We start from the raw sequence: 23,796 nt of genomic DNA, 5'->3' as shown, positions 1-23,796 counted from the left end.
CCACTCGCCTTGGCCTCCCAAAGTGCTGGGATTACAGGCGTGAGCCACTGCGCCCGGCCTCTCTTGTTCTTAAGCAGAGAGCTCGGAGAGGAGGCCAGGGGTCTGCACAGTGGCTCTGCTGTGCTTCCTGTGTCTCACGGAAAGTGCTGATTTACCAAATGCCGGACAAATGCATTACCTGTTCCTCTACCTGCTCCTCTTTACGTGTGACGTGAGGGGTCAGTCACGTGACCATACCCTCCTGCTTTCCCTCGCTGCCCCCTTTTCCTCTTAAAATATGGAAACTCTTAAAATCCTCTTTGGAAAAAGCACAGATCACAGACCGTTCCTGTGGTTTTGTATTCCTTTCTTCATGGTCACGTCCTTAACCTGGGCAAAATAAACCTCTGAGTGGATTGAGACCTGCCTCAGACACTTTCTGGTTTACACAGTCAGTGACAGCATACGAGCAGTTGAAGCTACTGATTTATTCTGAAAGGGGATTCTCTGTGTGGTGTAAGAGTGAGGTCCAGGAGATCCCCGGAGACCTGTCCTTCCTCGCTGAGCACCCCTGTAGGAGCTGGAGGCCCGAGCTTCCCACCGCCCCCTCGGCCTCAGGCGCACTGGGCTGGGGGATCTCCGGAGGACTGGGCCCCACAGACCGGACAGGCGGTGCCCGCTACTCGTCGCTGGTTCAGGAAGCGCAGGCTCTGGGGAGCTTTGGGCAAATGACTGGGGGCCGCCGCTTCCATCCAGTCCTGCCATGACCTGCCTGCAAGGCTGGATGAGACCTGGTTCTTTCACTTTAAAACTGGGATGGAGCTGAAGGGAGCATCGTATCTTGGAGACTCTGAAAACTCAGCCCTTTGTACAAGGAGGGAGACAGGATCAGACTGTGGAGAAGGCGTGCCTGGCACTGGGGACTCCAGTGGTCACAGGTCTGGCTCCTGGCCCAGGGCCTTCTGCTGCATGCTGCTGCCCTGGGAGGGCCCTCAGCTCCCTCTGAGACAGTGAGGATGCCTAGGGGCCATAGCCCCTCACTCAGAGAGACCCAGAAAGCTCCCAGGGGGCCTGGAAAGTGTCTCCAAATGCTGGGCTGCAAAGAGGCCTGGTCACACACATGGCCCGCTGTCAGAAATGACCATTTGCCGGTGGGTGGTGTCCACCACGGTCTGACCGTCTCCAGAGACCCCGCCCCTCCGTCCTCTGCCCGTCAGCACCGTTGTGTCCAACGAGCCTGAGGCTGAGGCTGCTGTGGCTTGCCGGCCACATGTACTTGGACAATGATTCTCACCACTGCACCTTGGTGTCCCCCGCAGAGGTCTCTGGCCTCCCTGGAGTGAGTGGATGAGCTACAGGGACACTGGAGTTGCTGGCACGGAGCTGGGCCTCAGGGGCCTCTGTGGGTCAGCTGGAGCTGCACCAGGCATGTCCCTGGGAGCCTCCCTAGGCAGCATCTCAGAGGGCAGCACCTCTGTGGTGCATACTGGGGGCAGCGGGGCCCAGTTGGGGCCATCACACCCAGTGGCCGTGAGGAAGGGGCATGTTTGCTTAGACACACCTGTCCATACCTCAGCCATCCCCAGCACCTGAGGGACTTCACACACCTGGGATCTTTTCAAAACCCACCCCAGAGCCATGCGATTGCCCTTTGCAGCTTCCACACAGGTGCGTGGCCTCCTCGGCCAGCGCTAACCGGCAGTGAATTTGTCCCTCTCTTGGGAAGCATGACTCCAGCTTAATTTTTTTCTGTCTTTAGCATCTTCAACTTCTTTTCCCTTTATATGACGAGGCCGTCCTTGTCCCCACTCCCTGCTGCACGCAGCGAGTCCTGTGTTCCCTTTGTCCTTTCAGAAGTGCGGGCTGCCATCTCCCGCACAGCAGCGGCTCCCTGCGGATTGTGGCGAAGGCTTTGTTCCAGGGGAATAATAAGGAAATGGAGATTCCAAAAACAAGGCACTGGCTCGTCAAGCCCTCGAGACAACCACATTGGTTCCTCCTGAATCTTGTTAAGAATTTGCAGTGACATGTTTTGGCTGCTGCTCAAGCACTGAAGGGGCCCCCCTGGTGGCCGTTGGCAACAGAGGTGGTGAACCGAGGAAAGGTGTGCTGTGATGCTAAAGGTGCCAGGATAAGGACGCTATGGCGCCAGGATAAGGATGCTACATCGGAATTTAAAACCCCATCAAATTCAGTTAAGACATTGAGTACTCAAGTGAGAATAGCAAATGTGAGGCCCTAGGGAGGCTAGTGAGAGCTACACTCCTGTATGTGGGGCCTCCTGGGAGTCAGACTCAGAAGTAAGCACAAGTCAGAGACTGGGCAGGGCTTCATGGAGGAGGTGTCCCCGGAGGGGCCTGTGAGGGTAAGAAGGAGCTCACCAGGCAGCCGCAATGGGGGCAGAGGAACATTGCGGGTAAAGAAGGGAGGATGAGAGAAGATACAGCCGGTTCCTCACACATGGTGTCCTTGGAGCCTCAGCAGGTGTGACGATGACACAGGCATGTAGGGGACAGCAGGGATGGAGCAGCAAGGGTGTGGGGTTCATATCCAGGGATCTTCTATTCGGTCAGCAGGACCTGGAGCACAACTTTAAATCTAAGGAATCCATTATTTGTTTCTAACACTAAGAGCGTTTCAGGCAGGGGAGGATGGAAGGGTGGGGGCTCGGGGTGATGATTAAAGAGACTTTATCTTTATTTTTTATTTATATAGATATATTTTTTGAGACAGAGTTTTGCTCTGTTGCCCTGGCTGGAGTGCAGTGGCACGAGCTCAGCTCACTACAAACTCCGTCTTCCGGGTTCAAGCAATTCTCATGCCTTAGCCTCCCGAGTAGCTGGGATTATAGGCACCCGCCACCACACCCAGCTAATATTTTTGTTTGTATTTTTAGTAGAGACGGGGTTTCACCATGTTGGCCAGGCTGGATTCAAACTCCTGACCTCAGGTGATCACCTACCTCGGCCTCCCAAAGTGCTGGGATTACAGGCGTGGCCACCGTGACCGACCAGAGAAGTTACCTTTAACATTCATGTGTTTAAAGCAAAGACGGGAACCTGAGCTGGCAACAGGCTCATAGCAGCTCTTCCGCATAGCTGCTCACTATTTACGATACTCAGTATTTTTAACCTTCTTGAGATGAGAGTGTGCAACGTGTGTACACATCATTTCACGGTTTCCCGGGCCTCGGCGTGACCTTTGTTGATAATAGACTCACGGCTTGCTTCAGCTCCGAGGCTTCTCCCTCCTGCCTGACTGTGGCTGGGATTTGTTCCCTTCCCTCTGACGCTGTCTTCGCAGGGACCATTCCTGTGCTCCATGCCCAATCTTTCTTGCCCCTCGTCTTCTCCATCGTGGGGCGTTTTCATTTTGCTCTTTGTCCTTCCCCTCTACATCTCACGACGGTGCCTGGGGTTTGTCCTCTCCGTCCCCAGCAGGTTTCTGCAGCAGCGCGAGGTCTTGAAGCCGAGTTCACAGCTTCACTCAGGTGGAAATTCCTCCCCCTGCTGTCCCCAGCGCCTGGCCCAGCCTGCGTGTTCCTTCCTGCTACTCCTCAGCCAATTCCATTTTCATCCTAGTCTGTCACTTAGTTATCTCGCTCTCCATCTCTTTTCACAGAGTTTCCTGAGTCTTGTTGAGAACACAGAACAGATGCTTTCTAAAAATTGCCATTTATCCCACGGTGAACAGTGACTCTATACCATTCACATTCATGAATATATAGAGACACAGACGTGTGCACACGAATGGATACCACGAACTCCCTCTCTGCAATTGGGAGCTCTGTGCAGGTTGTAGAACGAGTTGTGCTGGAAGAGAAACCATTTTCCCAGGCAGAGCAGGTGGGCTCCCCGGCTCCTCGCACCGTCCACCTGGCTGAATGAGGGCCTTCCCTGCAGCTCACCTGCGGAGTCCAAAGTCTGGGGTCTGGCCCCCCACTAAAAGGACCAACCCAACCCCAGGCAGAATTTCAGCCCCTACCCCTCAGTCATCTCACAAGTAAGAACGGAACTTACTTCCAGATAACTTGAAAGTTTATCATTATTCTCTTGCCAGAAAGGGTGAGTCACCAAGTACTAGCAGCCTGGGTTGCTGGGCCCAAGGGATCTTCCAGGGCAGCCCCTCCCTTCCACCAGCTGTGCCTTCCCAGATGAGGTCTCCCCCTGGCCACCTTCACGTGCCACCCAGTCCCGAGGTGGGACAGAGGATGGTTCCAGGGTGGTGTAGACATGAACACGTTTCCATGGCCCAGAAAGTGGCAGACGCACGGCAGAGTGGGGGCTGCGCCTAGGGGGTCTCACTCCCAAGAATCCAACCCAAAGGCTGAGAGGTGCCAGTGGGGACCTGGATGCATTCCAGTTCACTGACCACACCGTGGGAGGTAGAAATCCCTGTGGCGGAGCACTGACCCACAGTCCTGGCTCCCAAGGCCCCTCCTCGAGTACTTCACCGCGGAGGTGGTGATGGGTGGTGGGCAGAGCGAGGGTCCAGCAAAATATAAGCACCTCCCTTCATGCTTCTCCTCACCAGGTCATTTTCACAGGGCAGGAGGGAGTGGAATAAATGATTTAGGGTATTTTGGTGCCCATTTTACAGCACCATTAATGCCCCATTGGCATACGAACTGGTTGCAGAACCAGGAGCCCAGCCACGAGGAGACTGGCATCAGGGAGGGAGTGTGGTTTTGCTCATTCTCCTCTTCAATGAGTCTGGCTAGAATTGGGTTCAGGTGGCAGTTGACTGGGCGTGAAATTGTGTCTGGAATTGGTTCCTTCCAGTGGGTTCTTGGTCTCACTGACTTCAAGAATGAAGCCACAGACCTTTGCGGGGAGTGTTACAGCTCTTAAAGGTGGTGCGGACCCAAAGACAGAGCAGCAGCAAGATTTATTGCCAAGAGGAGAGAACAGACGTCCCATAACGTGCAATAGCACCTCACAGCGCTACGGCTGCTGGCTGGCGTGGCCAGCTTTTATTCCCTAATTTGTCCCCACCCACGTCCTGCTGATTGGTCCATTTTACAGAGTGCTGATTGGTCCATTTTACAGAGTGCTGATTGGTCCATTTTACAGAATGCTGATGGGTGCATTTACAATCCTTTAGCTAGACAGAAAAGTTCTCCAAGTTCCCCCAACCCAGAAGCCCAGCTGGCTTCACCTCTCAAGATGTCTTAACCAGGATAGAGAAAAATGCAGAAGCAACTGAACAATTTACTCCTCAGATGTATTCAGCTGAAGAGTTTGTCCCTGGATATTTGTACTAAAACATAGTAAAACCAAAAGCCAACACATGATATTAGTTAACAAACGGTTCAATAAAGATTTCGTTGAAGAATCTGACTTGCAATGGAAGAACTGTTCAGTGGATCCATTTTCTAAATACTTGCCTGGGCTTGGTTCTTCTGAGCTTAGCTCACTTTGGGGATGGAGGCAGGAGAAGGATGTGGCCTTCATGTTCTAGATTAAGAGGTTGGTGCTCAGGGAGGTGGGCGCTTTCTGGGCTTCTGGCTAGTGAGTACCTGAGCTGAGGCTGAACCCACACCTCTAGTGAGTGGGGGGAGGAGGCTGGGGTTCGGATTGATGTATAGGAACAGCGTTCCAGTATGGATTCTAATTCTAGACATAGAGTATATGTTTTGCTTCCTACTCCTCTCAAAGATGAGGGCTTCTCTGCCAACTTCAGTGCTTGGCTTAGTATCCCTAATGGCTGGGATGCTATCGTGATCATTTGGAGACTCCATGAAATCTTCCCTCTTCGGCAAAAGATATGAATCATCACTGTGTCTTCCTGGACTTCTGAGGTGTTGGGGAACCTGTGAAGAAGGGGGGCCCATTTTCCTAATGAGAAAAAAGATGAATGAAATGAGGACTTTGATGATCTAAGACAGCACCAGCAAACGCATGGCTCACCATGTAGAGTTAGTACAGAAGTTAACTGTTTACTCAGGAAACTTCAGGAAAGAAAAAAGAGAAAATGAGGCCAAGCAGTAGTCAATTCAAAGACAGAAGTCTTCAACATGCTTATTTATTCTTGGTATATTTTCAACTTCTTCTTATGTAGAATTTTAAACATATAAAGAACATGTAGAATGCTACAGTATATTTTCATGTACCTAACACCCAGCTTCAAGTACTGTTCTAAATCAATATGCATATTTTAAAATCTAAACTCTCTCAGCCTGGCCAACATGGTGAAACCCTGTCTCTATTAAAAGTACAAAAACTAGCCGGGTGAGGTGGTGGGTTTCTGTAATCCCAGCTACTCAGGAGGCTGAGGCAGAAGAATCATTTGAACCCTAGAGGAGGAGGGTGCACTGAGCCAATATTGTGCCATTGCACTCCAGCCTGGGTGACAGATAGAGACTCTCTCTCAAAAAATAAATACATACATACAGAAATTCCCTCATACTTCCCCTTTCCCCATATTTTTAAAGAAATAAACCCAAGACATTATAAAATATATTTTGTACATGTTTTTGCATGTATTTCTAAAAGGTAAAGGCTCATGTTTTTAGGCAAGATAATGGTATGTCTTTACTATTTTAGAAACCTTTAATATTATCAAATATCATCAGTGTTCAAGTTTTCAATGGCCTCATAAATGTCAATTTGTCCTTCTTACATTTTGTTTGTTTGAGTCAGAATCCAAATAAGGTTGATGCAGTGGGATTGGTGGATGTTTTAAAAGTTTCTTTCAATCTGTAGATTTCCCTCTTCTATAATTATTCTTTGAAATATATCTGCAAAAGGAACATTCCTGCATATTTCGTTTTGTGTAGTCATTGCTAGATTTCAAGATGAGAAGGAGAACAAAAAAAGAAGGCCTGGGTCCAGTGGAACTCTTGGGGTTCTGGATAAATCGGTTTCTTACGCCTCTTTTCCAAGTGGGGAGTGCAAAGGAGGATTTGGGACGTGTGCACTCTGCTCTGTCTTTGTTTTGGTTAAAGCTCACATTTCAGCTCTCTGTGGCTGACTGTAGAATGGGTTGAAATAAATGCAAGTCTCAACCTTTCAGACCCGTCACAAAAGGACAAATTCTGCATGAAATCATTTGAAGAAGGTATTCCAAGTATTTGAGGAAATACCTCCAAGTATTTAAAGAAAGTAGAATGGAGTTTTCCAGGGGCTGGGGGAAGAGGGATGAGGAGGGAGTGTTTAATGGGGGCAGAGTTTCAGTTTGGGAAGATGGAAAGTTTCTGGAGACGATGGTGGTGATGGTTGCACACATTCGGAATGTATTTAATACCATGGAATTGTACACTTAAAATGATTATTGTGGAAAATTGTATATTATGTGTCTCTTACCATAATAGAAATTGAGATAAAAAAGAAACTGGGCTTAGAGTTGGGAAAGATACATTATTTACAAAGAAATAAACCTGACAGCTACTTCCTCAACAGAAAAAAATAGAAGTTAGGAGACAATTGAATGATGTCTTTCAAGTGCGAAAAAGAAAATAATTGCCAACTCAGAATTCTATGCCCAGTGAAAATATCTTCTAAACCTAAAGGTAAAGTAGATGTTTTCAAATAAAGTCTGAGAAAATTTGCAACTAAAACACAGAACTAAAGGTAACGTACAGGGGATTAGTTATTTATTTATAATTAATTATTTTTTTTGAGACTGAGTCTCACTCTGTCGCCCAGGCTAGAGTGCAGTGGCATGATCTTGGCTCATTGCAACCTCTGCCTCCCAGGTTCAAGCTATTCTCCTGTCTCAGCCTCTCGAGTAGCTGGGATTACAGGTATGCACCACCATGCCCAGCTAACTTTTGTATTTTTAGTAGAGACGGGGTTTCGCCATGTTGGCCAGGCCGATCTTGAACTCCTGACTTCAAATGATCCACCCACCTCAGCCTCCCAATGTGCAGGGGATTACAGACATGAACCACTGTGCCCGACCAGTACAAGGGGACTCTTTCTGTAGAAGGAAGATGATCCCAGGTGGAATCTTTGAAATGAAAGAATAACGAGAAAAAAGGTAACTTTACTTAGGCCAATCTAAATGAATATTTAGTGTTTAGAACAACAAAAATCATGTCCTGTGAGATTCAAAATAAATGTAGAATTAAAAGACACAGCAACAGTAGTATAGAAGTAAATGGAGTCTAAATATTCTTAGGGCCTTGCAGTATATTAAAATTATTTTGGAGTTTTATTTTTATTATATAAACTCATAAAATTTTACTGTATGTTATATAAAATGTACATAATAAAATTAGATCTTATAAATTTGTATGTAAATGTATACTATATGAATATAAATATTTTATTATTTTATAAAATTTATTTTAGAATTTTATCAGTGAAGGATACATTTTGAAAATCTCTAAGCCTAAGATAAGCTCTAAAAGAAGAATAAAGAAATGTACGATTAAGGAGTTTATAGGAAGGAAAAAATTCACAAAAGAAAATTAATACTGTATAAGCCGAAGGAGAGAAAAAGATACAAACAACACTGAGGAGAAATGGAAAAACAATAAATTAACAGTAGTTTTAAAGGACAGAGAGTGTCCTTGCCATCCACATAACCCATGACTCATCCCAGAGTATATAAGGACTCCTGGACATCAATGAGGAAATGTCAGAAAGCTGAATGGGAGACAAGCAAGAGACCTAACAGGCTGTGGATAAAAGAGGCCACACAGCCGGCCAGTGGACCTCGAGGTGCTCAGCCTGGCCAGTTGTCAGGGAAACACACATGAAGCCCACAGCATGGTGGAAAGGCTCAAAGACAGCAGCCTGTGCTGACCAGGGCCGGCCAGGTGTGGAGCAGCGGACCCTTCCGTGCTGGGGGAGCCTATGGCGGCACGGCTATGTTGGAGGCCAGTCAGGGCACTGCTAGGGCCTAGCATGTGTGCTCCCCATCTCAGGAATGACACCCAGCCAGAAGCCATGCATACATACCCAGACCTGGGCACAAGGACGAGACGTCTCTGAACAGCAGGACGAATGCATTGTGGCATCCAATTCAATCCCAATCAGCAACAGCAATGAGCGCATTCACAGCATGCACACACTCCCAGGCATGACTCTTACAGGTGCGATGGTGAGCAGAAGATGTCAGGCCAGGAGAATATACGCCACATCTTTCCATTCATGCAAACTTCCAATCTTCACATTCATACAAACTTCATGCAAACTTCCAATCTTCACATTCATACAAAGTTCAAATCTCCACATTCATAAACTTCATGCAAACTTCATGCAAACGTTAAATCTTCAAATTCATACAAACTTCAAATCTTCATACAAACTTCATACAAACTTCAAATCTTCAAGTTCATACAAACCTCAAATCTTCAAATTCATACAAACTTCAAATCAGCGGGACGTGTACTGTGGGGAGAAGGGGCCAGGTGGAGGCTGGGGAGGGCTGCAGCCCCGGGAGGCCCGGGAATGCCGGTGATGCCCTGCCTGTTTGTCTGTAGGCGGTGAGACAGGTGCTGTGCAAATCCAGCATGCTGTACACTGGTGATTTGGCACTTTTCTGTAGGGAAGTTAAACTTCAATAAAAGAGTTTATTTAGAAAAATAAAAGAGGCCAGGCCCATTTTGGGGGTTATGGTTATGTAAGTGCAGATATTCCAGGAAACTCCTTATTAAAAGCATGGTCTAGAGAACAGACGATGTCATTCTGTCCCAGCACTGTGCGGGTATAAGGCAGCAATGCCAGGATAAAGCAAAGCCCAGCCTGGGGCGGGCAGGAGAGGGATGGGAGGATGCATATGTTGGCGGTGACCCTGCAGGGCCTGGGTGGGCCAAGGAGCAGCTGCAGACTCCCACTGCTCTCACGAAGGCCTGGCCAGGCATGCGCTGCGTGCTGGGGTGGGGGCAAACATGAACAGCGCTGGCCCCTCCCTGTCCCTGAGGGCCCCCGCCAGTCACCCCGGGATGCCGGCAGTGCAGGGGCTTGACCTGCTGGGATGTACTCTGGCCATGTTAGGACCCCTGGCAAGGGCCCTTGTTTGCTTGGACTTGAGAGTTAAGCTAACTTGATTTTTTTTTTTTTTTTAATTCACTAAACCTGTAGTCCATATGAGCCCACGAGGGTCAACTTGGGAGGCAGCCCAGGCCAGACATGGATGATGTGGACGACGTGGATGATGTGGATGATGTGGACGGGGACATCTGCAGGCAGCGAGGCCCCGCTCCTGTGGGAAAGCAGCAGACGTGGAGTGGAGCCAGGCACAAGGTCCCTGCTCTCAGACTCTCCTTTCAGACAAGGTACCTCCACCAGGCGGGAGCACCGGGGACAGAGAGGGGCCCAGATGCTGCCCCTGTGCTTGTTTCCTGGGAAGACAGAAGGGACTGGGAAGGAAGCGCATCCCCAACACCCAAGGACCGACTCCCGAGCTGTGTGCTGTGTGGGGCTTTCTTGGGTGAGGGACTGTTGCAGGGACAATTCTTTTCCTTCCACGCAGCAGCCCTGAGCCCTCTTGCGAGGGAGAGGAGGCAGGACTGAACCTGCTGCTGCGGGGGATGGGAAGGCGAGCTGCCGAGGCTCTGACTCCAGGAGCACGTGGGCACACTGAGAGGTCTGTGTGTGCAGTCGCTGGCCATGTCCCAGGGGCTCCAGTGACCCCCTTAGCACCCAATGACCTTGCTCCTCCTCCTCCTCTGTTTCGGGTGGTTGGACTCCTGGCCTCCTGGCTTCCTGGAGCCCCTAGCGCCATACGCTTTAATTCCACGGCAGTCCCATCGCTCACCCGTGCTCCCCACCTCGCCTGCCCGGGCTCCCTCTGCGTCCACACCCATCCCTGTCAACAGCATGGCAACCACCCATGCTGGGGGAACAGGCAAGTCCTGCGTCACTGGATTTTCCACAGTGCTTCAAAAACTGCCTGGAATTGGGAGTGTGGGTCTTGCTGGGTTTATGAACTCAGAATTGCATTTCTGAGAAGCACCTTAGGCCGATAATAGCGCTCCACCATGGAAACACTCCCGAGCTCGCCGGCTGTGGCAGTTTTAATGCTGCAGTTTATAAAACTGTTTTTAATTAGGCAATGCTCCCTTCCTGCGCGGTATTATGCTTGGGTCCTAATCCTTCGAATTAAGTGGCGAATCGTGGAAAATGCCTCTTGTTGCTCTCTGTAATACTTTAGTTCTGCTCTTTACAGTCCTTTTTATGTTTTATTTAAGAGAGAAAGAGGTATTATATAATACTGATGTAATAGAATGCAGTTGGAGTTCCAGTATGCAATAGAATAACTGAGGTATGCTTCTTGAAAAGACTGCTTCTCAGTTAAAACCTTCCCATTTTAGAAAAACAAGGAGGCTCAAATTATGCTACATTGATATCTGTAGATTGCTCAGTATTGTCCAGGACCGTGGGAGTGCATGAGTGAGAATGGGGGGGCTCTGGTTCCACTTCCTTGTTTTACAGGCGAGGAAACTGAGGCACAGAGACATTTCCTGCTCAAGGTTCCTAGCTGTTCAGTCCAGGTCCTGATAGCTGCTCAGTCCCGGTCCTCATAGCTGTTCAGTCCCAGTCCTCATAGCTGTCAGTCCAGGTCCTCAAAGCTGTCAGTCCAGGTACTCATAGCTGTCAGTCCAGGTACTCATAGCTGTTCAGTCCAGGTCCTCATAGCTGTCAGTCCAAGTCCTCATAGCTGTTCAGTCCAAGTCCTCATAGCTGTCAGTCCAGGTCCTCATAGCTGTCAGTCCAGGTCCTCATAGCTGTCAGTCCAGGTCCCCAGAGCTGTCAGTCCAAGTCCTCATAGCTGCTCAGGTCAGGTCCTCATAGCTGCTCAGTCCAGGTCCTCAGAACTGTCAGTCCAGGTCCTCAGATCCCTCATAGCTGCTCAGTCCAGGTCCTCATAGCTGTCAGTCCAGGTCCTCAGAGCTGTCAGTCCAGGTCCTCAGAGCTGTCAGTCCAGATCCTCAGAGCTGTCAGTCCAGGTCCTCATAGCTGTCAGTCCAGATCCTCAGAGCTGTCAGTCCAGATCCTCAGAGCTGTCAGTCCAGGTCCTCAGAGCTGTCAGTCCAGATCCTCAGAGCTGTCAGTCCAGGTCCTCAGAGCTGTCAGTCCAGATCCTCAGAGCTGTCAGTCCAGATCCTCAGAGCTGTCAGTCCAGGTCCTCATAGCTGTCAGTCCAGGTCCTCATAGTTGCTCAGTCCAGGTCCTCAGAACTGTCAGTCCAGGTCCTCATAGCTGTCAGTCCAGGTCCTCAGAGCTGTCAGTCCAGATCCTCATAGCTGTCAGTCCAGGTCCTCATAGTTGCTCAGTCCAGGTCCTCAGAACTGTCAGTCCAGGTCCTCATAGCTGTCAGTCCAGGTCCTCAGAGCTGTCAGTCCAGGTCCTCATAGTTGCTCAGTCCAGATCCTCAGAGCTGTCAGTCCAGATCCTCAGAGCTGTCAGTCCAGGTCCTCAGAGCTGTCAGTCCAGGTCCTCATAGCTGTCAGTCCAGGTCCTCAGAGCTGTCAGACCAGGTCCTCATAGCTGCTCAGTCCAGGTCCTCAGAACTGTCAGTCCAGGTCCTCAGAGCTGTCAGTCCAGGTCCTCACAGCTGTCAGTCCAGGTCCTCTGCCTCCAGTATGCAGAACGCTGCACGCGGGAGGAGGAAGCCTCCATCTGTGGCTCTCAGCTCCCTCTTCATCCATGAAGAGAGCAGTCGGCGAGTGTGAGTGGGTGTCCAGGCTGCCTCCTGGGGCTTCATGCTTTTTAAAAAATATCCACACTGTATCCTCCCCTACTATGCATGAGGAAACAGAATGATACTAGGTGGGATTATATGGTAGAGAATTCTTACTGAAGAGAAACCACAGAATTAACCATGAACACTCGCTGGCCCACAGTCTGTTCGAATTCTGCCTCATAGCTCACACACTCTCCACACCAGCCTGGGGATGACCCGAAACGCTGTCCTTCTCCCCTGGGGAGTGGGCTTTCAACAGAACCTACGAGCTGCCTGAGCCGTGCATCAGTCATCTCTGTGACAATGTGTGCCGAGTGCTGGTCGTGGGTAACAGCTTCGGAGTCCCCGTCTGTGGGTGGCTGGTGGAGCTTCAGCAGGAGTCAGTGGGGCCTGGAGTGCCCTGTGCCCAGGAGGAGGAGTGCCCACTGCTTCCCCATCCCCTTCACATCTAGCAGTCCCTGAGCCCCTGACTGCCCTGGTCCAACTTCCATGAACTTCAGGTTTTACTAGTCTCCCTTTAGGATGTAAAGGGATGTTTGTAAAATAAGATGCTGGCAGGGTACTGGGTGCCAAGAAGCAGCAAAGACAGCAGGGCACAATCCCACCCTCAGGTCTTGCCATCAGCCTGGAGGGCACTGGTCTGCTCTTTGGAGCCTGTGTTTGAGAGACACGTTGTTAGATGCTTGCTCTGCATTCTCTTTCTCCCCTTCTCCAGGATATTCCTTTCTTTTATCATCGTTCTCTCCGGCATCCAGCTCACTTGAGGCCTGGCCAGACCCGCTGATTCCTTGGTTCTGCCTCTCAAAGTGAGGAAATGGGCGTGGACACTGCTGAGTGAGCCTGGCCCCCACCTCCTGGACTTCCCAAGACACTGCCTCCTGGGAGGGACTTCAGAGGTCACCCTGTTCCACTCCTTCACTTTCCAGGCCAGGAAACAAGGCTCACAGCTTCCCCCCGCTCACAGGTGAAGTGAATTTCAGGCTGGGCCTGGTGGCTCTGCCCCCAGGCTCTGGGGCAGGGTGAGAAAGCGCTGCTCTGAGAATCAGAGCCTGGTGAGGGACCCAGCCTCCCAATCCCAGACCTGCCATTCACACTGTGCCCCAGGGCCAGGAGCCTGCAGTGCGATTTTACATACTCCACTGTCCTTAATGTCTACAACTGTTGAAATTCCAGAAATACAACAATGACTTTCTCTTTTAGAAAAACATCGCCTTGTCCAAGACTTGGAAGCCCTAGAGAAATGTGGCCTGGTGCCAAGGGACAAAGACCACACAGAGGCTGGCTGGGGCACACCTAGGAGGTAATCGTGCTCTCCTGAGGCTGTCCTCATGCTGGACATCAAGTATTCCCTCCAGTGTCCGTGTACCTTGGCACTGAGGACACAGAGACCCAGCCTCAAGTGGTTTCAGCAGGAGCCCTGTGGGGTTAAATTCCCAACACAACTAATGAGGCAGGAGTAAGGTTAGGAGGCCATACTGACAGGTCCCCCTGTGGGAAGCCTCGCAGACTCTTCCCTGCACCTTCGTGCATCAGCACCTGACTCTTTTGCAAGGTAAGCGCTCCTGCAGGATACCAGCCGCCCGCCAGATGGTTACCTTTTCCTGATCTCTGGCTCAGGAAACAGAACAAAAGCCCGTTTTCCCTGATGTAGCTTCCTCAATCCCCAGCCAATCACCACCAGAAGCCCAAGAAGCTATTAGCTGCAAGTTCTTGCCTTGTAGGGGGTGGCCAGGGACTTCTCCAAGGTCCCTCATGTGCTAGGCTCAAGGTTTAGCTTAAGAGTGACCTTTTCTTCATTTTAGTAGTAGAAACACATCCACAGGTGGAGATTTCATATGCTAATGGTACATGGGATATGTGTTAGATGACGTAGATGCTGAGCACATGTGCCAACCGCAGGTCCACTTTTGCATACCTGACCACACCAGTGTTTTATGAATATTCGTACGCGGCTCCCACAAGGGAAATTCCTCTTAAGGCACTGGCTGCTGTCTCTCCCTTTGAGCGGTCCACCCTGCCTCTCAGAGCGCACCTTTGCTTTGCAATAAACTTCTTTGCTTACTCTTACTTTGAACTCGCTCTCAAATTCTTTTGTGTGACGACCTCAAGAACCTGAACCAATCTACCGACAACACCAATCTATACAACAGTTTTACGACCTGAAAATTCAAGCACAGCAACTAAATTAAAGTAGCTCGATGGCCTGATCCTTGGCTTTGTGGTTATGTTAATGCTTAGATCTTAACTGATTTCCTTAGGCTATTTTTAACAACAGTGGCTCTGTTGATGTAGAATAAGTACAAGCTAGCATAGCCAATGACTAGTCATGAGAGCGGTAAGTAATATCAAGGTGTTTTTCCTCTTCCCCAGTGCTCGAGATGTTTATTAGAAGGGGAAAGAGAAGGGAGAAAGGATAAGCACGTTTATGCTAAGAGGACCCATCCATCACTTTAATTCAAGTCAGAATTTAAAAATATCGCACTAAGTTCTTGTTTGTTGGATCCAGAGATCCGAGTTATTGGGCATTTCAATCCTGACATTTGCATGCAGACAGTTTGCAAAGGGTAAAGGTAGAAAATGCTGTAAACCCAATCAACTGCTGCTTGATATTCCAAGTAGGGTGAGTAACCTTTTCAAATAATAGAGGAACCTGCGAGTGATAAGATGAACTTTGATCTTCGGAATCACAGATTCTTGGTAATGCATCTCTTTACCTTTGACTTGCCTTCTTATAAATACCTTGAGGTGCTGGGTTCTGATAATAAAGAAACGTCTTGTAGAGCTTACAAACAAGATCCCATATGTCACTGTGATGCTTTCTGGCTACAACTACGGCAGCCTTCATGACACCCTGTCATCCTGCCTGGCCACACTGGCCTTTCCAATTGCAGAAACACTCCTTGGGGCTGGGAGTGGGTGCAATCCTGCATCCTGACCAGAGCTTTCCAAGAAGGGGTCTTATTCCAGCCTGCCGGTGTGCATGGGGCAGACCTGCCTCAGTCACCCCGACTTCATTTCTAATTGCTTTTTCTAACGACATGGTGCTGTGGCTGAGATGGACAGCCTCGCCATGGTGACACACATCAGCTCATCTACATCTGCCTCTGCCATTCCAGTGGCCTGTGGAGCTTTGGTTGCTGCGTCTCCAGGGACATGAGGCACAGTAACCACTGTTCAAACAGGACAGTCCTCGCGTAAATAGAACACTAGAAATGATAAAGATATGCAATGTTTGAAATATGTATTTATTGACCAGCAAATTGATTACATTACATTACTGAATCCATAAAATAGCTCTATGAATAAATAAATTTCAAAAACAGAATTCCTGTTAAAAATAACGTATTTTTGTGTTCACCAAAGCAAGATAATCTTTATGTTGGATATCTGAACACTGAAAAAATAGCCAAGCAGATTATTATTGATATATATTCATATACTATACTTGAATCTGCTGCTTAGCCATTTCTCTTCTCATGAAATTCATAGTTTATCTCTCATCTTTTTAATCTCTTCATAAAATTACAATCTTCTTTAAATTTCTGCTTTATCATTAATAAGTTTAAAATTATAGACACTTTCAATGGACTCTTCTCTGCTGCTACAGTCTAATGTATGTTAGAAACAACATTCCCTCTAACTATGCTGAGGTATCAAGTAAGTGCAGCATAATTTCTGCTAAATGGAGGATAATCTTAATTCTATTTCTCATATATAAGTGTGTAAATATTTCAGGCCAAATGTTTCCATAGATACTATCTTTATGCCTCCATTCAGAGTACATTTTTTTGGCAAAGATAAGATAAAACTTGTCAAATAAATTGTGTCTATTTATGGTTCTTTTGAATCTCTCACCATATTTAGATCATGCAAAACTGTAAGACTTCTCAATTTAATTCCATTCTGGTATAGAGTATAAATTTATCCAATTAAAAATAGGTGCTCCCTCGAAAGATTTTTCCCACAAATTGAGACATACTAAAGCAAAGCCATACAATTTCAAAATTAAACCTGATACATGGCTAGAGCTTTCACCAAGTTAATGTGTTCGATTTCTTCTTTGATTTTATTCCATTTACATTTAACATAATTACCGATAAAGTCTATTTGCTTTCCATTTGTCCCACCTGTTTTGCTGTCTTCCTTTTTTTTAACTAATAAAGTGCTTTTTTAGTTATCGAATTGTGTTGAACATTTAAATACACATTTTTGTACTTTTCTTTTAGATGTTGCCTAGAGATTGCAATAAGCATCATTGATTTATTAGACGCACCTGGAAGTACCACTTTTATCACACTCAGAGTAACACAAGTGTGGTGGCCATGGTGCTCTCAGGGTTCTCAGGGTGCTCAGAGAACGCACTGTTAGGAAAGGAAAGTAGCTGGTGGATAAGTTCTAGCTGTGCACCTGCAGACACACCATAGTGTCACGCCAAGCCTTCGGTCCCTCCCCAGGCTGTTCCCAGTCAATGATGGAGCATGGTAGGAGTGCAATACTAGCTCGTTCCTGACAACAGGGTTCCTACGACAGATAATCTTTGCCTGGGACTCCCTTGCAGCCTGACTGAGACCACAGTCTGGGGCTCTTCCTGCCCAGTCCTTCCTTCTCTCCTCTCTTCTTTCACAGGTGTCAGACCAGCATGATGGTCTGAAGGTTCTGCGTACCCACCCGCCTTCCCCTCCCACCTGTCTTTCACAGGTGTATCCCCAATACATCTCTGCAAGTCTCACTTTTTTTAAAAAAATCTGCTTCTTGGTACCAGATCTGACAAAAGAAAAATCTTACAGGAATATAATTCCATTCATTCCCCTCTGTCCTTTTGCTACTATATATTGTATTAGCACATTTTCATACTGCTATGAAGAAATATCCGAGACTGGATAATTTATAAAGAAAAAGAGGTTTAATGAACTCACAGTTCCACATGACTGTGGAGGCCTTACAATCATGGTGGAAGGTGAAGGATGAACAACGGTATGTCTTACATGGTGGCAGGCTAGAGTGCACGTGCAGGGGAACTGCCCTTTATAAAACCATCAGATCTCATGAGACTTACTCACTATCAGGAGAACAGCATGGGAAAGCCCACCCCCATGATTCAATTACCTCCCACCGGGTCCCTCCCATGACATGTAGGGATTATGAGAGCCACAATTCAAGATGAGATTTGGGTAGGGACACAGCCAAATCATATCATGCATTTTACAAACTTGGCAAACATAGTTGCTGTTGTTGCTTTGCACAATTAACATCTCTCATATTTGTACACATATTTTCTCTTTCTCCAGCTCTGTGTTCCTTTTGCAATTCCAATTTCCAGTTAGAATTGCTTTCCTGCAATCTGAAGAATTTTTTTTACTGTTTCTTGACATGTGGTCTGATGGCAATTCATTCTCTTTGCCTTTGTTTGTCTGAAATTGTTGTTATTTTTACCTTCATTTTTGATTTTTTTTTTCTGAATATAGATTTCTAGGTTGGCAGGATCCCCCTTCTACCCTTTTATTTAAAAATATCATTGCAGTATTATCTGACTTCCACTAGACCATCTTCTATTATTCCACATCTTTCATGTTCTGTTTGGCTCTTTACTTTTTTTCTTTTATTTCTCTGTTTTATCTTGGATATTTTCTATTAACTTATCTTCAAGTCTACCAACTCTGTTCTCAGCAGTGTCCAGGCTATTTTTAAAATCCATTGAATGGCTTTCCGATTTTGGATATTGTGTTTTTTCTGTTCTAAAATGTCTTTTTGACTTCTTTTATAGATTTTAATCCCTGTTGAAATTCTCTATCTTCCATTTAGTATATCTCTCCCTGGCACTTAACATATTAATCATAGTTATTTTTAAAAGCTTATCTGCTAACTCTGATATCTGAATCACCAGTGAGTCTGATTTTCTTGCCTGTGGGTAAAAAATTATAGAGGAAGGCATTCTTTTCCTCCGAAGAGTTTAACATTTCCAGTTTACTCTCCCATATTTCAATAATTATACCCCTTCCAGTTTCTTCTCAGTATCTTAAATTAGTTAATTAGAAAAACAATTTTTTTAGCTTTTATGATTGTTATTGGCAGAAGAATCAGATAAATGGAAGCTAACTTATCATGATTGAAGCTAAAGTCTTTTTCTTTCTTTTAGATAGTTAAGTTTCAATGTCTTCCTATTTACGGCTTTGTTTTCCATAATTGTACTTGCTTGAGTCTTCAAGAGCTTAAGTTCTTTGACACTCCAATTAGTTAACACTTTCAGCAAAGATTTCAAAATGTTTTTTATAATATATCATTGATAGCATTGCAGGACATTTAGGTTGATTTACAGAACTCACACATTCCTAAAATTAAATTTATGATAGGTAATAAGAGGAGAGATGTATTTCCATGATAGGTATGTTTATACAACGTCAGTGTAACCATAAAACATTTATAGTTCAATCATTCCGTGTGTGTGTATGTGTGTGTGTGTCTATCTATGTGTCAATTTGAGTGGGTCACAGGGTGTCCGGGTTAAACATTGTTTCTGGGTGTGTCTGAGGGTGTGTCCAGATGGGATTATCATTTGAATTGGTGAATTCAGTAAAGTAGATTTCCCGCCCCAGTGTGGGTGGGCATTATCCAATCTGTCGAAAGTCTGAATAGAACAAAAGTTGGAGGAAGGAGAAATTTGCCACTATATTCTTGCCTCATTGCTTGATCTGGGAAAACTCATTTAATCTACTCCTGTCCCTGGAGAGGTTAACATCACTACCCTAGTTCTCAGGACTTCTTTCTCAGAATAAATTACATCAACAACTTTCCTGTGTCTGCAGCTTGCAGACACAGATTGTAACGCTTCTCAGCCTCCATAATCACTTGAGCCAATTCCATAATAAATCTCTCTCTCTCTCTACACACACACACACACACACACACACACACACACACACACATCTATCTATATAGCTATCTACCGTTGCTTCTGTTTCTTTGGGGAGCCTTAAATAAATGCATACATACATACATCATACATATATGGACATTCCTCAGTATCCATAGGTGATTGGTTCTATCCCCTCTGTCTCTGGTAGATACCAAAATTCAAGGGTACTCAAGTCCTTTATAGTCAAACCTCCATATCTGCAGGTTCCACATTCAAAGATATGAAGATACGGAGGACTGACTCTCTCTCTGTCTCTCTCGCTACACACACACACACACACACACACACACACACACACACACACATCTATCTATATAGCTATCTACCGTTGCTTCTGTTTCTTTGGGGAGCCTTAAATAAATGCATACATACATACATACATCATACATATATAGACATTCCTCAGTATCCACAGGTGATTGGTTCTATCCCCTCTGTCTCTGGTAGATACTGAAATTCAAGGGTACTCAAGTCCTTTATAGTCAAACCTCCATATCTGCAGGTTCCACATTCAAAGATATGAAGATACAGAGGACTGACTCTCTCTCTGTCTCTCTCTCTCCACATACACACACACACACACGCGCGCAAATTTACACATGCATAAAATGATATATATAAATATCCATAATTTAAAAACTTGATGGCTATGACTTCTATTTCAGTTGGTAGACTATCATAGCTTGTTCGACAAAATTGTGGATTCTATTTGCACCACAACCAACTCCTGGTTTCCATCCTGCTGTGGTTTGAATGTGTTCCCCAAAGTTCATGTGCTAGGTTACATCACAAGGCACTGCCCTCAGGAATGAATTAATGCTGTTATTGAAAGGATGAGTCTGACCCTCTCCCCTTCTCTCTCTCTCTCTCTCATGTGCTCTTTTGCTCTTTAATTTCCACTAAGGGATGATGTAGCAAGAAGGCCCTCACCAGATGCCGGTCCCTTGGATCTCCCAGCCTCTAGAACTGTAAGAAATAAACCTCTGTTCTCTAAAAATTATCCAGTCCACGTGTCCTGTAAAGCAGCACAAAACAGACTAAGACATATCCTGAGGCTTCTTAGTTTAGCAAGAACATTACCACAGTGCTGTACTCCACCAAACTTTGTATTTGTATTATCACTGCAAAACAACTAACTTTATCTCAATGTTGAATTGTTTGACTGAACTGCATTTACAATAATATCAGATGTTTCACTTCCAAGAGGATAAATTTCTCAAGGCCCTATTTTGATTCTATAAACTAAATTTTGAAAATTAGAATCCTTTATTGGAATTAACATAGTGGGTTTGCTGTTCACAGCATCTCGTGGTGCTCATCAAGTAATTGAAGAGCTGGCCTCTCGGAAGGTCCGGGAAGCCCTTCTTCTGTTACTGGAACCCACACGTGAGCAGCTAGGGCCTCATTCTTCATGTGTGCACACGGAAGTTTAGAATTTGAAGTGAACAAAATTAATTTAGAACAAGAATGAATTGATCTAAATAAAAAGTCATGCTTCATAGAATATATGTAAATGTGCCTTCTGTATCTGCATGTGTTACATTATGATTTTTGGTCACGGTTTTTTATGAATAACAACTAACTTTTTAAAGTAGATGCTGATATATTTTCAGCAAATTTGTGTCTTCTGCTTTTTATAAGTTCAGGGTTATCACCATGGCCCCACATTGAATGGTACATGTCAATAAACATTTCATGCAGCTCACACACATTCATCATCACTGAGAAATAAATGCCGTAGAATTTTGTGTTAAAAACAGCGAAATTTTTAATTTTGTACTTTTTAAAGCTTATCGTGCAGAAAGGATTCACTGCAAAGTCAAAAAGTTTTATCAAATGATAAATTAATTACCTGTATTCAACAATGGCAAAGCCACCAGAGCGGAAGTCTGTGCCCCATGACGTTCTACAGTGGGGCCCACTTGGCTTGCACTTCCCTGCAAATGTGTATTTGTTTCTAGAGCTGCCCTGACAGCTTATCACAAATTGGAGCACATAAAACAGCAGAAATTATGTCTCTCACAGTTCATGAGGCTAGAAGTCTGAGACTGAGGTGTCAGTAGGGCTGGATTCTTCTGGAGGCTGTGAGGGTACGTTCCTTTCTCCCCCCTCTACGGCTCCTACCATGGCAGCAGCCCTTGGTGTTCCTTGGCTTGTAGATGGACCCGTCTAACTTCTGCCTTTCTCTTTATATGTATTTCTTTCCTGTGTGTGCTTCCTCCTTGTCTCTATATGCAAGTATCCATGCTATTGGATTTAGGGCCCACCCTACTCCAGGATGACCTTATCTTAACTTGATGACATCTTTAGAGAACCTGTTCCCAAATAAGGTCACATTCACAGGTACTAGGGATGCAGATTTGAACTTATTTTGCTGGGGGGACACAATTCAACCCACATATACTTTCCCCATTGTTTCCTGTTTCCCCTGCGTAGCAGCATCCTGCCATTGGGCATCTCACAGACCACAAGGCTTTGGGTCATGGCCCAACTGTCTGGCTCAGCCAGTGCCCAGCAGGGGCAGCAGCATCCACACCAGAGGACTGAGGTCCTTCCTGCTCACACCTGAGCATTGCACCTCCTTTAGATGTAAGAGCCGGTGCTATCCCTGAAGGGGACATGTTAGTGACCATTGTCTGAAAGGTGTGGAATGGAGAGGCAGGTGTTTGAGGTATTCTTCCAGATCGGACCACCTGTTCTGTGCACGTGTGCCTCCCACTTTTCTGACCCCAGTGCACCCACCTCCACATGACCAGCCCCTTTGCTTTTCTCCTTGGGATGCCCAGCAACAGCCTCTGCCAGCCTGACCCAGGACAGGCATCCAGAAAGTACGAGGAGGGACATATTGGAGGCTTAGGAAAAGCAACCGCAATGGCCTGAATGTTTGTGTACCCCAAATTCATATGTTCAAGCCTAATCCCCAGTGTGATTCTGTTAGGATGTGGGGCCTTGGGATGGTGATAAAGTCATGGGGGTGGATGCATCCTGAATGGGATCAGTGTCCTTATGAAAGAAGCCACAGAGAGCTCCCTTGCCCCTTGACCATGTGAGGACACGAAAAGGCATCATCTAAGAACAAAGAAGCAGCCCTCAGCAGACATACAACCTGTTGGCAGTTTGATCTTGGACTTCCCAGCCTCCAGAACCATGAGAAGTAAATGTTTGTTGTTAATAACACATCCAGTTTTTGGTATTTTGTCATTTCAGCCCAAAGAACTAAGATGGCCACAGGCAGCTCCAACAGAACCAAGAGATAAAGAGGGGATTTGGACACAGGCAGATCTCGGCAGGGGTCGGCGTCCTGCCATGTCACAGCCACAGGGACCCTGCCAGGCCTTGGTGTGTCCCCTCTAAGACAGCACCCAGCACTGCCCCACTTCACCTGGGCACTGGAAGAATTCATGCGTGTGAAACTCTCAGCACAGTTCCAGCCGCTTCACAAAGGTCTTCTCCCTGCTCTATCTCCAGCACGTAGAACTGTCTGTTTCCGGCATGTAGCAGACACTCAAAGCTGTGTGTTGAATTAACACGTCGTCCTAATCGCCGTGATTATTTCTGATAGCATTCTCGGGTGAGTGGCTATCACCCCTGTGCCTGCCTTGTGATCCTACCCTGGTCATTGCCTCTGACCCGACCCTGTCACACACTCACACCTGGAGAGATGCCCGCCTGGCTTTTCACAAGGGACCCCCTACCTTGGGCCCCCACTTGGCTTCACAGCACCCACCCCACGCGCTGGTCGAGCTGCAGCCATGTGTCCTGGGCTTCTGCTTGTCTGGAAGGGGACCTGGAAGCATCCCGTAGGCACGTGTGGGTGTCCTGCCACAGCTGGGCCCCAGTTCCTGCTCCTGTGGGGAGAGAAAAGGCAAAGGTGAACACGCTCACTATTCCGGGTGATCCCCCTTCCCCATCACCAGTGTGACCTCAGGACCCGCCACCTTTCAGGAGTCTTTGCAGGCGTTGGCATCTCCTCTTTACCACTGGTTCCCCGCTATGGGGGAGGCTGTAGGTCTAGGTGTCAGTTCCAGAGAGCCACTCTGCTGGGCTACTTGGCATTTGGCCTCTCTGTCAAGGGGGAAAGCCTGGGCCCTCCAGAAAGCTGAACCTGAAAGTCAGGCTTCGATGCTAACTTTGAGGGAGGAGGGCAGGCCTGGGATGCAGGGAGGGAGGGAGCCACACTCAGGCAGGTGATGGAGCTGGACCCCAGTGAATACAAGGGTTGCTCAGCCTCCTGGGAGAGACTGTCCCCTAAGAAGTGCCACAGAGCG

At 46.9% G+C, this 23,796-nt stretch overlaps 1 long non-coding RNA gene across 1 annotated transcript in view; it reads right to left on the bottom strand.

Annotated features, from left to right (window-relative positions):
- Nucleotides 1–5,019: 5,019 nt before the first annotated feature.
- The window catches only part of LOC106992788 (uncharacterized), a 36,207-nt gene continuing 17,430 nt past the window's right edge, over nt 5,020–23,796 (bottom strand). The window contains exons 2-3 of the long non-coding RNA XR_001438840.2: nt 23,256–23,376; nt 5,020–5,816 (exon numbers count right to left, since the gene is read on the bottom strand). This is a non-coding gene — a long non-coding RNA (uncharacterized LOC106992788). The remainder of the gene's footprint in view (nt 5,817–23,255; nt 23,377–23,796) is intronic.

This window comes from Macaca mulatta, chromosome 12 (assembly GCF_049350105.2).
Source record: "Macaca mulatta isolate MMU2019108-1 chromosome 12, T2T-MMU8v2.0, whole genome shotgun sequence".
Classification (NCBI taxonomy): Eukaryota; Metazoa; Chordata; class Mammalia; order Primates; family Cercopithecidae; genus Macaca; species Macaca mulatta.
This window is presented reverse-complemented; position numbering and strand designations above follow the sequence as displayed.